Source organism: Bidens hawaiensis, unplaced genomic scaffold, assembly GCF_021521415.1.
Source record: "Bidens hawaiensis isolate Kalapana, Puna unplaced genomic scaffold, B.hawaiensis_p1.1 tig00042965_1, whole genome shotgun sequence".
Taxonomy (NCBI): domain Eukaryota; kingdom Viridiplantae; phylum Streptophyta; class Magnoliopsida; order Asterales; family Asteraceae; genus Bidens; species Bidens hawaiensis.
The window spans coordinates 80,890-100,596 of NW_027497622.1; the positions used below are offsets into that span (position 1 = coordinate 80,890).

Consider the following 19,707-nt stretch of genomic DNA (forward strand, 5'->3'; position numbering starts at 1 on the left):
TGGGTTGTCTGTGTGTGTGTTTTCCATAGGAATCTATATGTATTTTAAAATGTATTTTATGAATTAACATTTTGGTACCGACGAATCCAACTTTTAAAAAACCTTCTTATATACCAATTTTGTTTTTGTAAGTTACTGCAAAATATACTTATAGCACATAAAATTACTTATGAATACTAAATAGGTTATTTCTTTAGACCGATATTTGACCAAGCATACATGTGCCATTGTCTATAAAACAAAGATAGGGAGCATGTTGGGTCTTGGAAGGATTATACTAATGATTTTGTTGCAAATAAATGGCGTCTTTATAAAGTTAATATATTTATAAAACTTTCATGATGATATATAACGATTTGATTTCTTTGTCTTATTTTAATAGGGATGTTATCCTTGATTCCTTGTTAGTTTTGTATAATTGTGTTTTGTATACACAATGCACAATAGCGTGGGGGAAAACTCCACTCAGGTTTCGAACTTAAAACCATAAGATTCTAAACCTTAACCATCATCAATATATCATTAGATCAGAAGGCCAAGTACTATTTGTAAATCATACAAACTAATTTCTATATTACAAATATTCTTTTCTTCTTTTCCTATCTCACATCACAAACATAGTTTTTGGTTCTACTATAGCAGCCTTTTGTGTTCTATCTTCCACACATTATTTTGCAGCCTTTGGTGTTCATTGGTCGTCTTTTGTGATGTAAAAGTTATGTTATAATTTTGAAATGTAATCATTTTATTAAAACAGATGAGCGAGCAAGACCCAACGTCCCCAAAGAAAGAGTTACAAAAATTTAGAGTCCAACAAGCTACTTTAGGATTACAACACCACTTACTATGACAGTAATATTATTACGAATTTGTTAACTAGTCTAGCTCAAGAAAGTAAACATTATTTAAGATTTTCTATAAAGAAAAACATTCAATAGATATATGAAAGAATTGATGCTACGGTTGTCACTTATTTTGTATATGGTATTCATTGAACTTGAAAAAGGTTTATGATAGTGTATCACAGTGAGTGATTTGAGACAACTCTGATGTAAGAGGGATTTTGGGGAGGTATATAGATACAACTAAGGACATGTATGGTAGTGCTAAGACAAGCATGCAGGTAGTTGTTGGGGATACCAGTTTTTCCTTGTTGAATCAAGGGCGTACCTTGAGTTTGTTTCTTTTGCAATAGTCTTGAATGAGTTGCATGCCAAAGTCAACCAAGGAAGCAATTTAGTAGTGCATGCCTTTTCCAGATGATATTGTGTTGGTGACGTATAGTAGGTAGAACGTAAATGAGAGGTTAGAAAAGTCGGGATAGCCTTAGGGAGCAAAGGCTTACACATAAGTTGATCTAAAAGTCTAAAATCAACAACCTAAACTAAAACTGTAGCGGTGCAAACGATGTGATAAGGATGATACTCAAATAACTACTGAAGGCCAAGTTATCCCTCGGACAACCAAGTTTAAGTATTAAGGGTCGTTTATTTAGAATGACATGGAAATTGACAGTGACGCAGCCCATCGCATTCAAGTGAGAGCCACAGTATTAGTTTTGTGTGATAAAAGGTTCGCAACAAGATTTAATTAGAACATTTATAGGGTTGTAAGTTGCCCAATTATGTTATACAAAATCAATTGTTGGACTATGAAGAATTCACAAACGTACAAGTTGGATGCGATAGAGATTAGGATGCTAAAGTGGATGCGTGGAAACACAAGATTGTTCTAGATAAGAAGTCACCTTTTCAGCATAAATTGTGGGTTGCACGCATTTTGGAAAAGATAACTAATGGACGATTGTGATGGTTTGGTCACACGCATGGGAGATAAATGAGGACACGTGTAAAAATTTTGGAAACTTCAATATGAAAACGGAGAAGAGAGGAGGGGGGCATATGTGAATTCAAAGTGAAAAGGGATGAACATATTAAACATGATTTGTTAGATTTGCATTCTTTCGATGGCATAATCGGTCTTGGATTTATTTGAGACACTGGATATGTAAGGCCCCGTTACCGGTAGCCCTACTTTCGTGTTGGATTTACTCATAAACGCAGTTCTAAATATCATAGTTAATTAAAACATTCGCGGAATATAAAAGCTTTCATAAAACATTTCATAACAAAACACCTCTTGTCTTAAAACAACATCTTGTCTTTCAAAATAAACAAAACATTAAACTTAAACGTCTTGAGTCTTCCGATGCCAGCCCCTTATTCAGTGCCACGTGTCTCCTCAAGCGAGCTGCCTCATCCTACTCACCTGCGTGCATACTAAAAGTCAGCTACGCTGAGTGAGTTCTAGTTAATCACATAATCATACAATACCTTCTTACATTTCATACTTAACCTCTTAACTTTCTTACATACACACGTAAGTGCATATACTTTCATTCTTACCTTCATACTTCCTTTACATACATAATCGTGCGTTTTAATGAGCCATTCGTCCTATAACCTCACAGATATTATAAGGGTCTGGTCCCTAACATCACAGATATTATTAGGGTCTGGTCCCTAACATCACAGATATTATAAGGGTCTGGTCCCTTTGTTTCGTGTAACTGTACCATACATGTTCATACGTACTTTCCTTGGCAATACGTGCAATCTCCGAAGAGCGTTCACGTACCATCATCATAACATACATACATTATGCATACATCATATATTCATACATACATCATATCTTTCATCATACTTATCAATCATATCTTAATTACCACCTGACGGTTCATGCAATATCCGAAGATCGTTCATGCACCGTCAAGCAATCATCATACATAAATCATACAAGGCATACATTTATCACTTAAGATAAGTGTATTAACTATCACATCGAGTATGCACACAGCCCCGAAAACATAACAAGGAAGTGGGGCTAGAAACTCACCTCAATGCGGTTGCGTTCACCGTTTATGGTTATTCCCTTCTTGAGCTGTGCACGACTAACTGTATAATAATTATACGTTTCAGTAAACTATCACTACACATATCGTCTTTCTGATTTAATCATTACCCTCAACGAACAGGGGTCCGGGGGCAGCGCCACTGGCAGCGGGGTTCTAGGGGCGGCATCCCCTAGCGGGGTCCAAGGGGCAGAGCCCCTGGCTGGGGTTAAGCTGGCTGGTCAGCTTGGAAAAATTTTATTTCCACTAACTGTCGTAACACATTTTCCATTAACATTTTGAATCGTTAATTAATTTGCTACTTAAAAGTTCAAGGGCCTAATTGTAATTAGATCATTCTATTCGAAGTCTAGGGACTGTTAAGTCATTCTTTCAAAGTTCTGATTCGTTAAGATGCTCTTTAGCGAATTGGTGTTCATTCGTTACTTCTGTCCTTCATAACGAACTGGCTAATTTGTTACTTCATAACGAATTGGAACCTTTAACAAACTGGACTCTTAACGAATCAGTCCATGTAGCGAACCAGTCCAAGTAGCGAATTGGACCTTCTAATTCGTTATCTACTTTAACGAACTGGTCATAACGAATCAAGGGTGATTCGTCACCCCTTTCCCTTAACGAATTGAACACGAACTGTAATCAGTTCGCTATGTTCCCATGGACGAACTAGCTAGCGAATCACCTTTAATTCGCTATATTCCTGTAGCGAACTAGGGTTAGGTCAGGAATGTCAGAACAAACCCTGACATTCCCCCTTAACCTCGTACCACTTTCCGGCGCCGTCATTGCTGGAAAGCCGCCGGAAAAACGCGATTTCGCCGGAAAAACGGGTTTTAGCTCGTTTTTCACCGTTTTTCGTCCCGTTCAATCCAGATCTGAGCTAGGGTGACTCCTAAGCTCATCATAGGTTCGGTTTATACCCGAATCCACCCGGATTTCGTGACTTAAACGGTTTAACGGTGTCGGCTCGTCGTTTCATGATTATATCTAACGGATTTAAACTCAAACAATAAAATACTATCATTACCTCGGGTCGGTTCTCGGTTTCCTTCTTGATATCGGTTTAGAGAGAGAGAGAACTAGAGAGAGAATCTTAAGTGTGTGTTTTGGATGGTGTAAGGGATATGTGTAAATGAATTAAATGGAGGATTAAGGGTATATATATATTTTTGATCATGGGCTTAAGCCCATGGTCTTTTCTTCATTCCTCCATAACCCAAGTCCATAACCCATATCCATTTTCCCAACACAAGTCCATCTCGTATTCTATTCAACTAAACCGATAACGACCCGCTATAAAATAAACGAACTTTATTTTATTAATATAACCGAAAGTAGGATGTTACAGGATAAAGGTTTGGGTTTTTAGGGGCGCGTACAACGTATAGATTTTAGGCTTACCTTTGTGATCAATTATCTTGTTATTGTTTCGTGGCACTGCTTAGGAGTTTTAAGGGCTTATAAACATTAAACGAAGGTTACGTTTCTTAAGGCGTAAGTTACATTTTAGATGGATTCGCTCATTTTTCTATCATCTTGTTTCTTTTTTATTTTACTACGGTTATTATTGTTTTTACTTTTATCACAATTTATTAGGATCCGTGCACCACTGTTAGGTTGTTCTCTATGGGGGGGGGGGTCGAAGCCCCTTCACAGTACCATGTCATAGCCACGTAAGAAACGCGGCTTCGAAACCCTTTTCCATAACGCCCTGTTGTGGTTGAAAGCCCCTTGGGCGCCCCATTACACACACACGCACACACACACACACACACACACACATATATATATATATATATATATGTATATATATGTGTGTGTGTGTGAGAGAGAGAGAGACACCGGTCATTCCAATCCCCCCCCCCCCACCAACGCGCCCCTCGACGATGTTCGGCGCCATCCGCGCCCCAAATCACCCACTTCTGCGCCCATAGCGTGGAGTCTTAGTATTATTTATCCTTTCTATGTAAGATTGCATTAGAGGTGTACAAATCGGGTATTAGAAAAACCCAGGTTCAGGTATAGAATCGGGTTTGAGTATGATCGGGTATTAGCAATACCCGGGTCGGGTTCGGGTCCTGGTATTGCCACTAACAACCATACCCTACGTATCGGGTTCGAATCGGGTATAGAACTAGGTATTCTTAAACCGGGTATTTGAATAACCTATTTTCGGGTATTTTCCGGGTATCTTTTGGGTATAGATTGAAACTTTTTAGGGGTTGCACTTTTTAGGGGTATTTTTCGGGTAATGTCGGGTATAGATCGGGTATTTGAAAAACCCGGTTTCGGGTATGTAACCGGTTCGGTTTTCCTGGTATTACCGGGTACAAATCGAGTCTGGTTCAGGTACGGGTTTTGGTACTAAAATGCATACCCTATGCATACCCTACGGGTAGAGTTGGATACGGGTTCGGGTCTTAAAAACCCGGATATTAAAAAAACCGGTTCTGGGTTTTTTTTGGTTCCGGATCCGGGTTCGGGTTTTTTTGCACCTCTAGATTGCACGAATAGTCATTATAGTCATATATATGGTATAGTGCTTGTAAATTGAGCTTGATATTTTCATTTTAATACATTTTGATTTTTTTTTCTTTTGAAAAAATCAAATTAATTAAGTAATGCTACTTTTTTAAGGCTGCTACTTGTTCTTGTAAACGAATTTTTTTTAGTTTTTACCTTTAATTTACAAATAATATAATACCCTTAAACCAAATTCATGTAACAGAATATGTTAAAGGAAGAATCAAGTTTGACAAAGGCTTGTATTCAGTTCCCATTCAAACATATTTAATTCCATCTTTCAAGTTATAACAATTGAAGTAGTAGTTATACACGTGAAGATCACACAAGCATGTATATAACACCCAATTTTTCTATGTTGAATATTTCGTGTATGATAGGTGTTTGCTAGTACGTCTCAACTTTGAATTCGAACCACAGAACGAGTTAAATCTCCTTTGTGTGTTCCTCTCATTCTTTCTCCCTCATTATTTTAGTCTGTTAAATTAAATTAAAATGTTTGTTTTATATCTATGTACACAAAAAATTAAAACCAACATGTGATTTAATCCAATAACAAACACTTTTAACTGCACTGAAGGATCTTAACGTGATAAACGAACCAATTTTAGTAAACGGTTTAACAAACACTTTTAAGCGCACAAATCCCGATCCAACTTTAATGATATGCAGCATTAACGAACGAGAAAACTAGGTTGGAAAACAACAACACGGCGGCTGGTAGTAGCAACAGCAACACTCAATTTAGATGATTTATGCACTTTATCATTGTATTTTTTTGGGGTGATTTTTGTTGCTTTGTGCAATTGGGTTTCATGATTGAGTGTATTGGTTGCACACTTTGAGCTTGATAATATAACATACATCCCCCTTTGTTTGCAAAGAAAATCTCTCTAGTCAAACTGTTGGATCTCCGACATGTTGTTATGAATTGACATTTTAATTAATTTAAATTTAGAATTTGAATAAAAATGATGTAGTGAGGTAATGGACAAATTTAATTCATAAACTTAAAGTTGCTATCATTCACTTTAAAGTTGGATAAGGTGTAGTAGAAGCAACAAACAATAATGTATTTGAATCTTGGACCCAATCAACTTTGACATAAGTAATGTTACCTTTGTAATTTAGTATACCGTTATTTCAAGCAACACTCTATAAATATCTTACTATAAAGTCATCAACCAATCATACTCTAGATACCAAATGATTGTATTATCTTTTTTTTTAAATATATATATATATATTTTTTAATAAAGAATACAAATAAAACCATATAACATTAGACTTTTAACCTATTCACCAAAAGAGAAAATGAAATTGCAAAATATTGGACAAAGCTTTGTGGCATCAAACCATCATGTTCTCTTGGAACCATGATTCCCATAATATCATGTCCAAAACAAGGGCATTTGATGAAGTCTGGAATTTCACATGGGTTGGTGTTTGTTGATGTTGATATTAGATCTAGATCACCCAATCAAGGGTGGGGTGGACTTTGGGAAACAATTGGCTTAAACACAACAATGGTCCCTCAACCATACATGTCTTCTCATGATCACCTTCTACTTTTACAAAATGATGACATGAACACTAATATCTACAGATTTCCCCAATTTTTTCCATCCGCTTTTCTAAAGATGACGTTCTAAGTTTGTATCTAAAAGGTGTTAAATCCTGACAAACTTATTAGTCAGTTTAATTTTTGTAACAAGCAAGCAATGATGTGTATTGCAATCTTTTTTATCATTGCTCTTTCCTTCTCTTAATCCTATCACATGCATAATCTTAGAATGACGTAGAAGGAGATAACAATAATTATCGTCTTATCAAACACCATCAATTAGCTAGATGTTAGTGCCGACAACTTCCGACCTGATCACCTTGATAGGCCCAAAATCTTTCAAAAAAGGTTTTACATCTATGTATATTTTTTATTTTAAAAAAAATAATGTCTTCTTAATGTTAAAACCTAACTATTCAGTTCAAGACCATTTGTATAAAAAAAATTTTTTTGGCACAACTAAAAGCATAACCTAGTAAGCCTGTTTTAAAATTTTAGTTTTATGACACTTTTATTTAAGTCTCAAAATTTTCTCGTATTCAGCTACAAAGTTTTAACGATTCTCAAAGACGACCTTATAAATTATAATGTTTTTTTAATCATAACTTTGTTTTAGCAAATTGGAAAAGTTGCAAGGATTTTATAAAGTAAATAACCAATTTAAAAGTATAAAGCCACCATAACAATCACTCTTTAATTTAATAGTTCCTTATTTTGAGAATTTTCTTTGTGCTCTAGTAAAAGAGGGACCATTTGGCAATAATTTTTATTTTATCACTTCTTGTTCCCAACTAGTTTTTTTCGGAAAGGCATGTTCCCAACTAGTTACGTAGGTTGAAACAAACACAATATTTTGTAAATCTTTCAAAGAACATTATCTATTGATTTATTTAAATGAATAAACAAAAACACTTGTCTTGTTCAAAGAAGTGAAGAACATTTATGTATGCAAGACTTTGTTTGTGTTTTTATTAAGGATACAAAAAGATAAAAGAGGCATGTGGAGAGTACTATGGATAAGCAAGAGAAATATCTAATTATTCAAAGTCATCATGTATACTTTTTTAGAGGGTGTTTGAGATTGTTTATTTTTATCAATTTCTAATACTTATAATTTATTAACTATTTAAAAAGTAATAAGGTGTTTGAAATTGATTTTGATGTGAAAGAAAAAAGTTTATAAGCTACACTAACTTATTAACTTATTGTAAGATTATAAGGAGTTTTCATAAGGAATTACAAACACCCCTTTAGATCTGAAGTAAACCTTTAAGTTTCAACTGAAACTTTTTTTTTACATGAGTTTCTAGATTTTCTAGAATAAACCTACAAAAACATGTATTATGCGGGATTTGAATCCTCAACATTTGATTGTGAGAGACACACCTAAACCACAAGAAAATCCTCTTAAGAACCAAAACAAAAATGCCAAACATTTTTTAAATTAATCAGCAACACTTTCTATATGCTCTAATCAAGTCAAAATAACATTTTTATCTTATAACGTGCCTAGGTTTGTTGTTTCACATCATATGAGTGCAACTCTATCAAACGTCTACAACAACAGTTTATTGTATGTCCAAGTACGTCAGTGTGTATACATTTTTCCGGTTAAAGCAACACTTCTTATGGATCCTATGTACCATGCATAACCGTAATAAGACTGAGGGCAGTGGGGGGTGAGTGGTGGGCGCGGCCGCCTACGTGGCTCACGAACACCACTACACCCCTCAGGTGAGGGTGGGCGCGGTGGGCCGGCGTGGCTGTGACCGCGGGACAGAATATAGCCGTTGGGCTGTGGGGTTCAAAAAACTAGCCGTTGGCTAGTTTAATATCTTTTTTTTAATAAATAACACATTATAAATAATTACCCTATTTTATAACAATAACACACCATTCTCACTACATTTCTCTCTAATAATTTAAGAATCTATCAAGTTACAAACCATGTCGGGTTGGGGCAACATCAACGACACTCAATTTCCCGAGGAATGTAACTACATGGACGACGATTCGTTTCAAGAGTTCATTGGGATGTCACAACCTGATTTTTCGGTCCCGGAAACACAACCGGAGCCGGCAAAACGATCCCACAAAAAGAAGGGGAAGAAGACTGGCGAAGCAGATGGTCCTTCGACACCGGAGAAGCGGAAGTCTACTCCGTGGTCTAAAGAAGAGAAGCTTGCGTTGGCGAAAGCTTGGATTGAAATATCCCAAGATCGGAACGCGGGTAAATTATTTCGTGAATTTTATTGTTTAATATATCTTTTATGTTTTATGTGTACTTATTACATTTTTGTTATTTATTTTGTAGCCGACTTTCAAAAAGCTTGAGTTTTTTGGGCCAATGTTCGGGAATGTTTTATGAACAAGTGGGGAGTAGGGCTCGTACCGATAATATGATACGGGTTGGTGGACCGATACTCGTAAATATATAGGATTGTTTACCAACATACATAACCGCAATGCTAACCGAATGCGGCCGAGTGGGTCCGATGATCTCGCGGTTTACCGATTCACTTGTGATGAATGGAAACAAGAGGTGTTGCGGAGGTACGTTTGACGAGGGCTACTTGTGGAAGTTGTTAAGAAAGTGCTCGAAATGGATTGAACTATGTGCGGAGGACATGGGCGATGGGGCAAAACGTACAAAAACTAGTGTGTCCGGCACATACGTCTCTTCGAGCGGGTCGGAGAATCAAATTGACTTCGACCTAAACTTGTTCGAAGGTCATTTGAAAGACCAAGGTTGTAGCCGCCCTCCGGGTAGGGATCGTGGGAAAAAAACGGTTGTTGATGACGACTATAAAAAAGAAATTAAGGAATTGTCAAGTGGCCTCCACTCGATTGGTGAAGCTCGACACAAAAGAAACCGTTTCAAGAGTTTGGCTTTTCTAGCAAAAGACTTTAGTCACCTACCGCCATACGACCAAGCTCTAATGGAGAAAGAAAAAGAACGTATTCGGAAGAAATTGGCAACACAAAAATAAAAGCCTATTTATATGTATTTTTTTATTTTCCTTTTTATTTTTCTTTTTATTTTCATTTTTATTTATGTTTTAATGAAGTATTTTAATTTATATTTATGTATATAACAAAAAGAAAATAATAAATAAAAAAAAATCAATCAAGCTCCTGACCAAGCCCCTGATCACCTGGACCACTACACCCTCTTGGGGCTTGGTTGAGGGGTTTGATCATGTGCCACATTAACGCTTACGTGTCAGATTTTGTTTGGATCACTTGAGGCTCAACCAAACCCCATTACCCTTAGCCTAACATTTCATAGATAATATCGTTTGTAGTTACTACATTTCTTGGCAGATCAGATTTTGTTGTTGAGTTATTGTCCCTATTGGATGAGTAATTTTTGAACACGCAAGAACAACCTGGGCCAGTTTGCTAGATAGTGTTTTTTAATTATTATTATTATTATTATTATTATTATTATTTATTTATTTATTTAATTTTTTTTATGGATATATATGGCAGATCGTATTAATTCATAATATTTTTTTTTCATATATGTAAGTTAAATAAAATTCCATCAAAAAATCCCACTTAAGTGATGCATATACGGGCTAACCGGTTTTTAAAGGGTCAGGCTAAACGTAGCCCCTCCCTTGCTAACCATACACCCCCGCTGAACTTTCATTTTCCCTTAACATTTATAATTGACACTATAGTCCATCTTATTTTATTTTATAATTCTCTCATAATATCTTTTAAAATTTTTTTATATATTTTTGTTATTGATTTTATTATTTTATTTCATTAAGATCTTATTAAAAGTTTGTTTATTTTTGAAAAAATTACAAATTTTGTCCTTCTGAATTACATAGATTATGGAATGGATCCTTTTTCAAAAATAGTTTCACTCTTTGTCCTTTATTTGAATGTTTGCCATGATTTTTGTCCTTTAAGCTAACCCCCGTTAAGTTATCTCGTTAAACAGACCCATGTGCATAAAACGTGATGGGTATAATTGTCTTTTCCCCTGCCCCTTCTCTTTCATCCTCCTGTTCACCTGTTGAACTTCATACTCCTAGAAATAATTTAACACGTTTCCCCAACAAAGTCACAAAACTTGAAACCCAAATGCAAACTCAACAATAATCAAATCAAACCCAAACCCACTTCCAAAATCAAACCCCAAATGTCTTCCTGTTCTTTAGAGAATCAAAACAGCAACAATTCTTCACCATTGAACTGGTCAACTCTCTGGTCAAGGAACAAGAAAACCCTTGATCACGTCGTCTTCTCCGCCATCCGCCGCCGTTCCTTCTATCGGAAACCACCACCGGCCCCACAAATACCATCATCACCACCACCGCCATCGCCGCCGCCACGGCAACCCGAGAATTTAACATTTGTAAACCAAACCCTAAACAGAGACAATGAAACCCCAGATTCTGATTTCCCGTAATAACGAACTGACGAAACCCTAATCGGACAAATCGCATCCGACAACACCTTCCGTTTTGAGTTATGGCCACCACCACACACCTCCCTTCAGGCCACCACCACACAACCTCCTTTCCGATCACTATCAAACCCTAGATCCAGGCGCGCACTTCAGTTCGTTATTACCCTCCTGAACGAGCCGCCATAACAGAAGATGGAGATTTGGATAAACGAGTTGAAGATTTGGATATAACCGGAGATGGAGATGAAGGTTCATGACAGAAGATACGCACTTCAGTTCGTCAGTTCGTTATTACGCGGGATAAACAAGTTGAAGATTTGGATATTACCGGAGATGGAGATGAAGGCTCATGACAGAAGATGATTGTTGAAAGGTTCTGATTGTTGTAGTTTATAAGGAATTTGATTTAGATCTTTTAAGATCCATGTTATTGTTATGAAAAAATGTTATGTTTCTAATGTTCAGATCTAGATCTATAATGCCTTGGTTTAATCAAACAATATTAAAAAATTATGTATTATTTAGTTTTTTTTATTACAGGGGAAAAGACTATTTTGCCCATCACATTTTATGCACATGAAGCTGTTTAACGGTATAAGTTAACGGACGTTAGCTTAAAGGACAAAAACCATGGCAAACATCCAAATAAAGAACAAAGAGTGAAACTATTTTTGATAAATGACCCATTTCCATAATCTATGTAATTTCAAAAGGACAAAATTTGTAATTTTTTCTTTATTTTTTTACATGTATTAAAAAGTTTTGTATGTTTTCTCTAGCTAGTTTTTTATTTTATTTTTTATAAAATGTATTCAAAACAATTTGATTTTTTTTGTTAGGTTTAGATAAATGAGTTAATGTTACTTGAGAAAAGAACCAAATTGTTTATCAAGTTGTATGTTATTTAACCTTTTTATTTATAAAAATTAATATGATTTTTTATAAAAGAATGTAAAATCTCTTAATTTAAAAAAAACGCTCTTCAAAACGATTAAAACAAGTATAGAAAGAAAAACATTTTTTTTAAAACAAGAAAAACAATGTTTATTAGTAAGGAAAAAAACGTTTTTCTAAGTAAGAAAAAATATGTTTTTATTAAAGGATTTTAAATATACATAAAAAGATACATAGAAAAAAAAGTTGTTAAATAAAAATAGAATAAAAATGCTTTTATAAAAATATTAATGATAATAAATGAAAACAAAATGACAAAAAAACAACAAAAAGGTCTAAATCGTATTAACGTAAAACCTAAGGGAGGGGGTATGTTTAGTAAAAATGGATGGGAGTTGGGTACGTTTAGCAACACCCTTTTTAAAATACATATTAAAAAACTTAACTGATTTTTTGTCAACTCTGTCAAAATTGGTTTGACCAAAAGCCGGTTCGGTTATTAACCGGTTTCGAAGACAAGAAAAAACCGTACTCGATCAAAGCGGTTCGGGTATAATCCAGACCGGTTAACCGGTATATAAGCAGATAAAAACTAGTATTTTAAATATAAAAACCAAAAAATCATTTTTGATTGACCTGTTTGAAACCATTCTTAGATCCAAAACTAAAACCATATAAGAACGAGCGGTTCAAATCGGGTTGGAACCAGTTTTTGCATGATTGGTTAATACCCAAACCTGGTTTCAATTATAAAACTGGTTCTGGTTCAGGGAAACCGGTTTTTTTTTCACCACTATCAGTAATCACACTAAAAAGTGAACTTTGGTGACCGAGATCGATAAACACAAAACAAAGTTTAGATCATAAGCTCGATCTTTATAATTTTCATTAGCTCGAAAATTACAATACGTAAACTCATAATTATATAACCCACAAGCTCGAGTATATAAACTAGTTTAAATATGAAAACCTAATTAGACTAGAATACAAACTCCTTATCATACTCAAATACTAATTAGTAAAAACACATTTAAACAATTATTAATAAATAAATTCCTTGTTGTCCAAGTCATTGGCTCGACTTGTTCAACAAGTAATTTATTCCGTGTAAAATCAAGTCACGTGCTCAATTTGATTAAGAACACACCATCCATCATAGGCTCGATGGGTCAGCCCAACCCGCCTCATTGACTCAAGGACGGGAATTGAGTCCAACAATCACCCCCCTAATTTCCGACTTGAAATAGGTGGTATTTGACTTTGAACTTGTCTCCTTTGACATGTTGTTTTGACCCATGATCTTGACCCTCTGGGCATTCACAACCATCTCGGTCTTCATCATATCGGTGTCGACTTCTTGGAAATCCTCTTGATCCATGATTGTGTTCTTTCGGCTCTCCCGAACTAGATCAACTTCATGACCCTATCCCCGACCATTCACCCGGTCGTATGAAAACGCATAACCACTCCGTTGGCTGCGATTCTTGTCATCTAGTCGAGTGAAAATCAATCTTCTTAAATTCCCAGATCAACCCAACATATTAAACCCTTGGTTTGAACCTAACTCGTCCAACCACTTGAAGCGTATACAAACAGGAATAACCCAAACAACTTTTCAAAGCCAAACCTGTTAGCTTGAAAACTTGCACTCCAAAGAAAGATAATGACCCAATTACAAATTTTGTCCTTTAAAAAAAGCCAAATTACGGTTCGTGTCCTTTCCTTGCAGGCGGTGTCCTTTAAACTTTTTTTTTCTACACGTTATGTCCTTTACGCTAACTGGGTTAGAAAAATTCAGTTAAATGCCCTCACGTGAGACGCATGTGAGGGCATTTTTGTCTTTTTGTCTACCAGCAACTTCTTCTTCTTCTTCTACTTTTTCTTCTTCTTGCAGACCACCATCACCATCACCATTCTTGCAGACCTCAAACACCATCACCACCGCCACCACAGGTCTGCCACCAACCACCGCTCCATCTCCGACGCCGACTCCCATCTCCGACGTCGACTCCCCTCGTTCTGACGCCCAGAAACCCAGAAACCCACAAATCCCCTCTCACAAATCAAATCAATAAAATCAATATTCTAATATATTGAAGCATCACACCACACCCAGATCGTGTTCATCTTCTTCATTTCAATTCATTCCATCCTCAACTGCATCTCCATCTTCCGTCTTCTTCTGCTTCTGCTGTTAATTTAAAATTAAAATAACAATAACTAAAAATATGGAATTGAAAAACATTGTTTCAATGGTTGCTCGTAGAGGCCGTCAGTTGCAGCGTTACAATCACGGCTAACGTCAAGTCGTTGGGTCAGTCCACACCACTCCTCAATCCATCATTTTGTCTTTTGTTATTCGTTTCTGGTTTCCCCCAAATTCGGATTCATACCTTCATTCATTCCTGCCCTAATTAACAAATTAGGTGAAATTGAAGGCTGTTAATGAACCTTTACATGTTAAAAATATGAAGAATCAAGCATCAATCATCTGAAGTTAGAAGACGCATTAGAGGTTCTTGTCATCACTGCTCAAAGGAAAGGCAAAGGAATGCTGTTCCCCAAGGGAGGCTGGGAATCCGATGAGTCGATCGTTGAAGCCGCTCAGAGGGAGTCGATAGAGGAAGCTGGAGTCTTCGGAACAGTTGAGGTTAATCAACTTACAGTTGAGGTTAGGCAGTGGTGGTGTTGGTGTAGTGAGAGGGAGGGAGAGAGTAGAGAGAGAGAAAGAAGACGGGAAGAGAGAGAGAGAGTATATATTTAATATCTATTATTTATTTTTGTTATAATATATTAATTTATTTTTTAATTATAAATAACTATCAGTAGACGAAAAGACAAAAATGCCCATCACATGTCTGGCACATGTCATACTTAACTGAGTTTTTCTAACCCAGTTAGCGTAAAGGACATAACGTGTAGAAAAAAAAAGTTTAAAGGACACCGCCTGCAAGGAAACTTAGAAAAGGACACGAACCGGTTTTTGGCTTTTTTTAAAGGACAAAATTTGTAATTCTGTCAAAGATAATTAATAAATTCCTTTACTTTGCAAAACCTAACAGCCAATCAAAACAATAGTTCCTTTTCTCCTTGCTTGCTGTATGTTCTCTTCGAGAGAATCCCTTTTTTTCTTTTTTTTTATCCACTCGCAATATTGTGAACAACAAAACAAGAACAGTTACGATTAGACTTGAAACGAGTTGATCATTGCTCGATCCCGTTTCTTGGTCGCTGAATCAGCAGCGTATGACCACAGCTGATCTTGCTACTCGCCGGTGTCGTAATATCCCCAGCCGCCAATCCGAGCCGCCGAACAACCTACTCGTTGTCGTAGGACGGAAACGAAAAACACCTATGTCGCCAAATTTAAACCTGTCGTCAACCCTTATCTCGATCGCGAACCTTGCCTCAATTATTCGTTCACAACTTGATCGAACCCTCCTTACCGATCACGACTTTGACCGATAAACACCAAGAGCGTCTTGGCGTAACCGCTCTGATACCAATTGAAGTTTGGTGACCAGGATCGATAAACACAAAACGAAGTTTAGATCATAAGCTCGATCTTTATAATTTTCATTAGCTCGAAAATTACAATACTTAAACTCATAATGATATTACCCACAAACTCGGGTACATATACTAGTTTAAACATGAAAACCTAATTAGACTAGAATACAAACTTCTTATCATACTCAAATACTAATTAGTAAAAACATATTTAAACAATTATTAATAAATAAATTCCTTGTTGTCCAAGTCATTGGCTCGACTTGTTCAACAAGTAATTTATTCCGTGTAAACCAAGTCACGTGCTCAATTTGATTAAGAACACACCAATCCATCATAGGCTCGATGGGTCAGCCCAACCCGCCTCATTGACTCGAGGACGGGAATTAAGTCCAACAAAAAGTTGGAAAATTAGTGGGTCGGGCTATTTAAAATAGTGGGCTAGTACCAGAGGTGACAGAATAATGGGCTGCTCAAGAGTCAAGACTGCAGACTGCCAGACCATATATGGCTCGTAAGTCGTACGTAATATCAAAAGCTGTTAACATATCCCAAAAGTTGTTAAAAGTATTGTAATGTTTTGCTATACTTTAAGGTGTCTGTGTTTTAAGCTTTAACGAAACTACGAAAGCAACGTGTCTTAATAATGTCAAATACATTTATATAAAATTTGCAAGTTACTTGAGAAAAGAAAATAAAAAACAATACACTAGATCTTTAGATTGAACACCATTTTAAGAAAAACGGAGCTTCATAACCAATGTTATTTACAAAGCAACAATTTTTAATTAGTTTCTAAAAGTGTTTTATTAGCATATAAAAGTAGTCAAAGGAGTTGCTTTTGATGCACACTCACCGGTTTTTACTTTTGACTCTAAAACCATTCGTATATAAAAGTAGTCAAAGGAGTTAACAATCCAACAATTATGTATACAAGTAATTCCAAACTCATGTCATGTAATTTCTAGTTGTTTGTCATAACAATGTCACTCATACGCTTCGAGTCAAAGCATGAACTCCGCCTACATCTACTTCGTTTTGCTTAAACAAAGTCACTTCATTGGTTTTCAGTTTGCACGCACCGTTTTTCAGACCCATTAATTAGTTTTCGTATTGTCCGAATCGATTTCTTGATATTCAACGATTTTCCATTCGCACTAATTTCCGAAGAAGATAATATTTTATTTCTGACCAACACTTGAGCTTCAGGTGTTTTTGGCAGCACAAACGGTTTCACTTGTGTGCTTTTCGAATTTGCAGTCTTGGGCGGAAATTTGGGCTCAATGCTCAACCTTCGTGTGCTTGTTGGTGTTCGCTCAATCACCATACCAGCTGCTGATTTCGGTTTCTGTAATGGCGACTTCGTTTCAAATTTGTTTATTATTCTCTGTGCACTCTGTGGCTCCTTCTTGCCCAACTGTCTTTTCAAACTCTCAGCCTGTTGTTTAAGGTCCATAATCTCCCTACTTTCTTTATTCAATCTTGCTGCACCGAGTTCAACACTCGAAGCTCGCTGAGCAAACTTCAAAGTGCTAACTGTTTCCTCAAATGAATCAACGTCTTTGCATTTCCTCCTGCATGTTTCGTACCGATCAAATCAGCTTGCATATATAACATATGAATCATAATATGTTGAATTATTATGTATGTGTGTATGTACCTAATGAGTTTTGAAGGAGTAGTGTAAGCATGCTTTTTCTATAAGGAATGTATGAGTTCTTGTGAGATAAAGCTGTGATCACATCTCCTAAACATGAAAGTGATTTGTTTATGTATTGAGCTTCATTTAGCCCTTCGCCTGCGACTTCTGATTTATCCGCTTTTTCACTTCCTGCTAAATCTACCAGATGAAGACAGCTGCGAATCGTCCCTCCGTTTATGTCTTTTCCATGAACATGTACTGTCAATATGCTGCATAAAACAAACATCAAAATTCATTAGCTTCAATCTTTATAGTGTCAGTTTCGACTTAAAGTGCCATTTTAATTCGTATCATAGTGACCTGTTTTCTCATGTTATCCAACCCCGCCACTTTGACACCTTTTGGAGTGTAAACGAGCTGAAAATTTGAACTTGAGCAAGCTTGTTTAACTTTTAAAACTTAACTTTATATATTTACACATATTGATAAACTACAAAATTTATAATCTACATATATTAATATTTGAGTTATAATTTATACACAAACGAGCCAACGAGCGAGCTAAAGGAATCTAACAAGCAAGCCGACAAGCAGAGCCGAGCCAAGTTGGCTCAGCTCGTTTTATCTTAACGAGCTGAAATGTTGAGCTCGACCTCAGTTTGTTAAAACTTGAGCCAGTTTGTTTATTTCTTTTGAAAATTTATTTTAAATGTTTACACATATTGATATATATAAAAAGAAAAGAAAATATTTTTGACATATACATAATACATAACTGATTAACTATAAAATTTATAATTTAATATATATTAAAATTTGGGTTTTAACTTAAACGAGCCAACAAGGTAGCTAAACGAGTCTAACAAGCAAGGCAACGAGCCAAGCTGACTCAGCCAGGATCAATTCAAACAAGCTGATTCTAAGCTAGCTGAGAGATCGAGCCCCAAAGTTTTTGAACAACCATACTGAAAACTTAGAAACGTTTGTAGTTTTTGTACCTGTGGGAGCGGCTGCTTTGGTTGTTAAGAGCCATTGAACTAACTGCATGGTTTACTTGACCACTTTTCATCAAGTTCAAGACATCCGTGGTTGACTTGACCGGGTGCATGGATGCATCAGGAAGGCCCAAACTGTTCTGACTCGTGCAGCTACGGATCTCCAATATTCCAGTGGACACATAATCACCAATGAGAAGATCTCTAGCTTGTTCAATGTAAATTTCCACCCTTTGCACAAAAAGCTCATATTTTACATCAACTTTCCTCGTATTTGATAGATCAAATAGATCATTAAGAGCCAAATAATTAATGCCAATATCTTTTCTTGAAGCACCAGAAGGTCCACACTATCAAAATAATCAGCACATTATTTAAGTAGAATAACAAAGTTATACTCCAAAATAAATATATTATCTCACATTCTCACCATTGTATTTGTTTTCCCTGACCCCGTCTGCCCGTATGCAAATATGCACACGTTGTAACCGTCCATAACGGATCTTATAAGCGATTGAGTATCTGCAAATACCTCCTCTGATAGAAGTACAGAATGTTAGTATTTACTATTTAGTGAGCCTATACAATCATAAAGTTGTTAATAACTAAGTTTATATAATTAATCACCTTGAGTGGCAGTTGGACCGAAGACGCGGTTGAACTGAAATATCTTTTTCCCATCTTTATTCGATTTCGAAGGATCCGTAACAACCAAAGTTCCATCTTCTCCAATATAATCGATCACATTTTTTGTTTCGGATTCAAATGCGGGTCTGATTCTGCAGTATACTCGAATATTCCCAGAAATATATAGATTTGCAAGATTTGTAAATTGTAAGATAATATGGTAATAACTAATTACGTTTTTCTCCATTTTGATAGCTTTTACAACCAACAAAATATGATATACCTTTTAGATCTTGGACCATATTGTATAAAGTCCTGTTTTCTTGAACAACCTTATGGTATCCCTGAGCTGCAGTAGATAATCCCTCTATTTCTCTCTCTAAAAACCACACACAAAAGTCCTCAAATTAAACATATTTTTGTTATTAATGTAGAGAAAATAGATTTTAGTGCATACTCATATGTTTTAGATCATTTTGGAGTTGTGACTGCAAGTCTCTGAATTCTGCCTTTGTATATGACAATAACTCCTTTAACTTCTGCAAGATTGATACATAATTGAGAATGTGACATTTGCTTAACATTTTAAAAACTAAAATAAAGCATACCATT

At 35.9% G+C, this 19,707-nt stretch overlaps 1 pseudogene across 1 annotated transcript; it reads right to left on the bottom strand.

The window, feature by feature from the left end:
- Positions 1-16,888: 16,888 nt before the first annotated feature.
- Positions 16,889-19,342, bottom strand: LOC143593984 (kinesin-like protein KIN-14L; annotated as a pseudogene). The gene is made up of 5 exons (XR_013146231.1): positions 19,096-19,342; positions 18,899-19,005; positions 18,472-18,818; positions 17,492-17,742; positions 16,889-17,405 (listed from the first exon to the last, which is right to left on the bottom strand). The product of XR_013146231.1 is annotated as a kinesin-like protein KIN-14L (transcript).
- Positions 19,343-19,707: the final 365 nt, after the last annotated feature.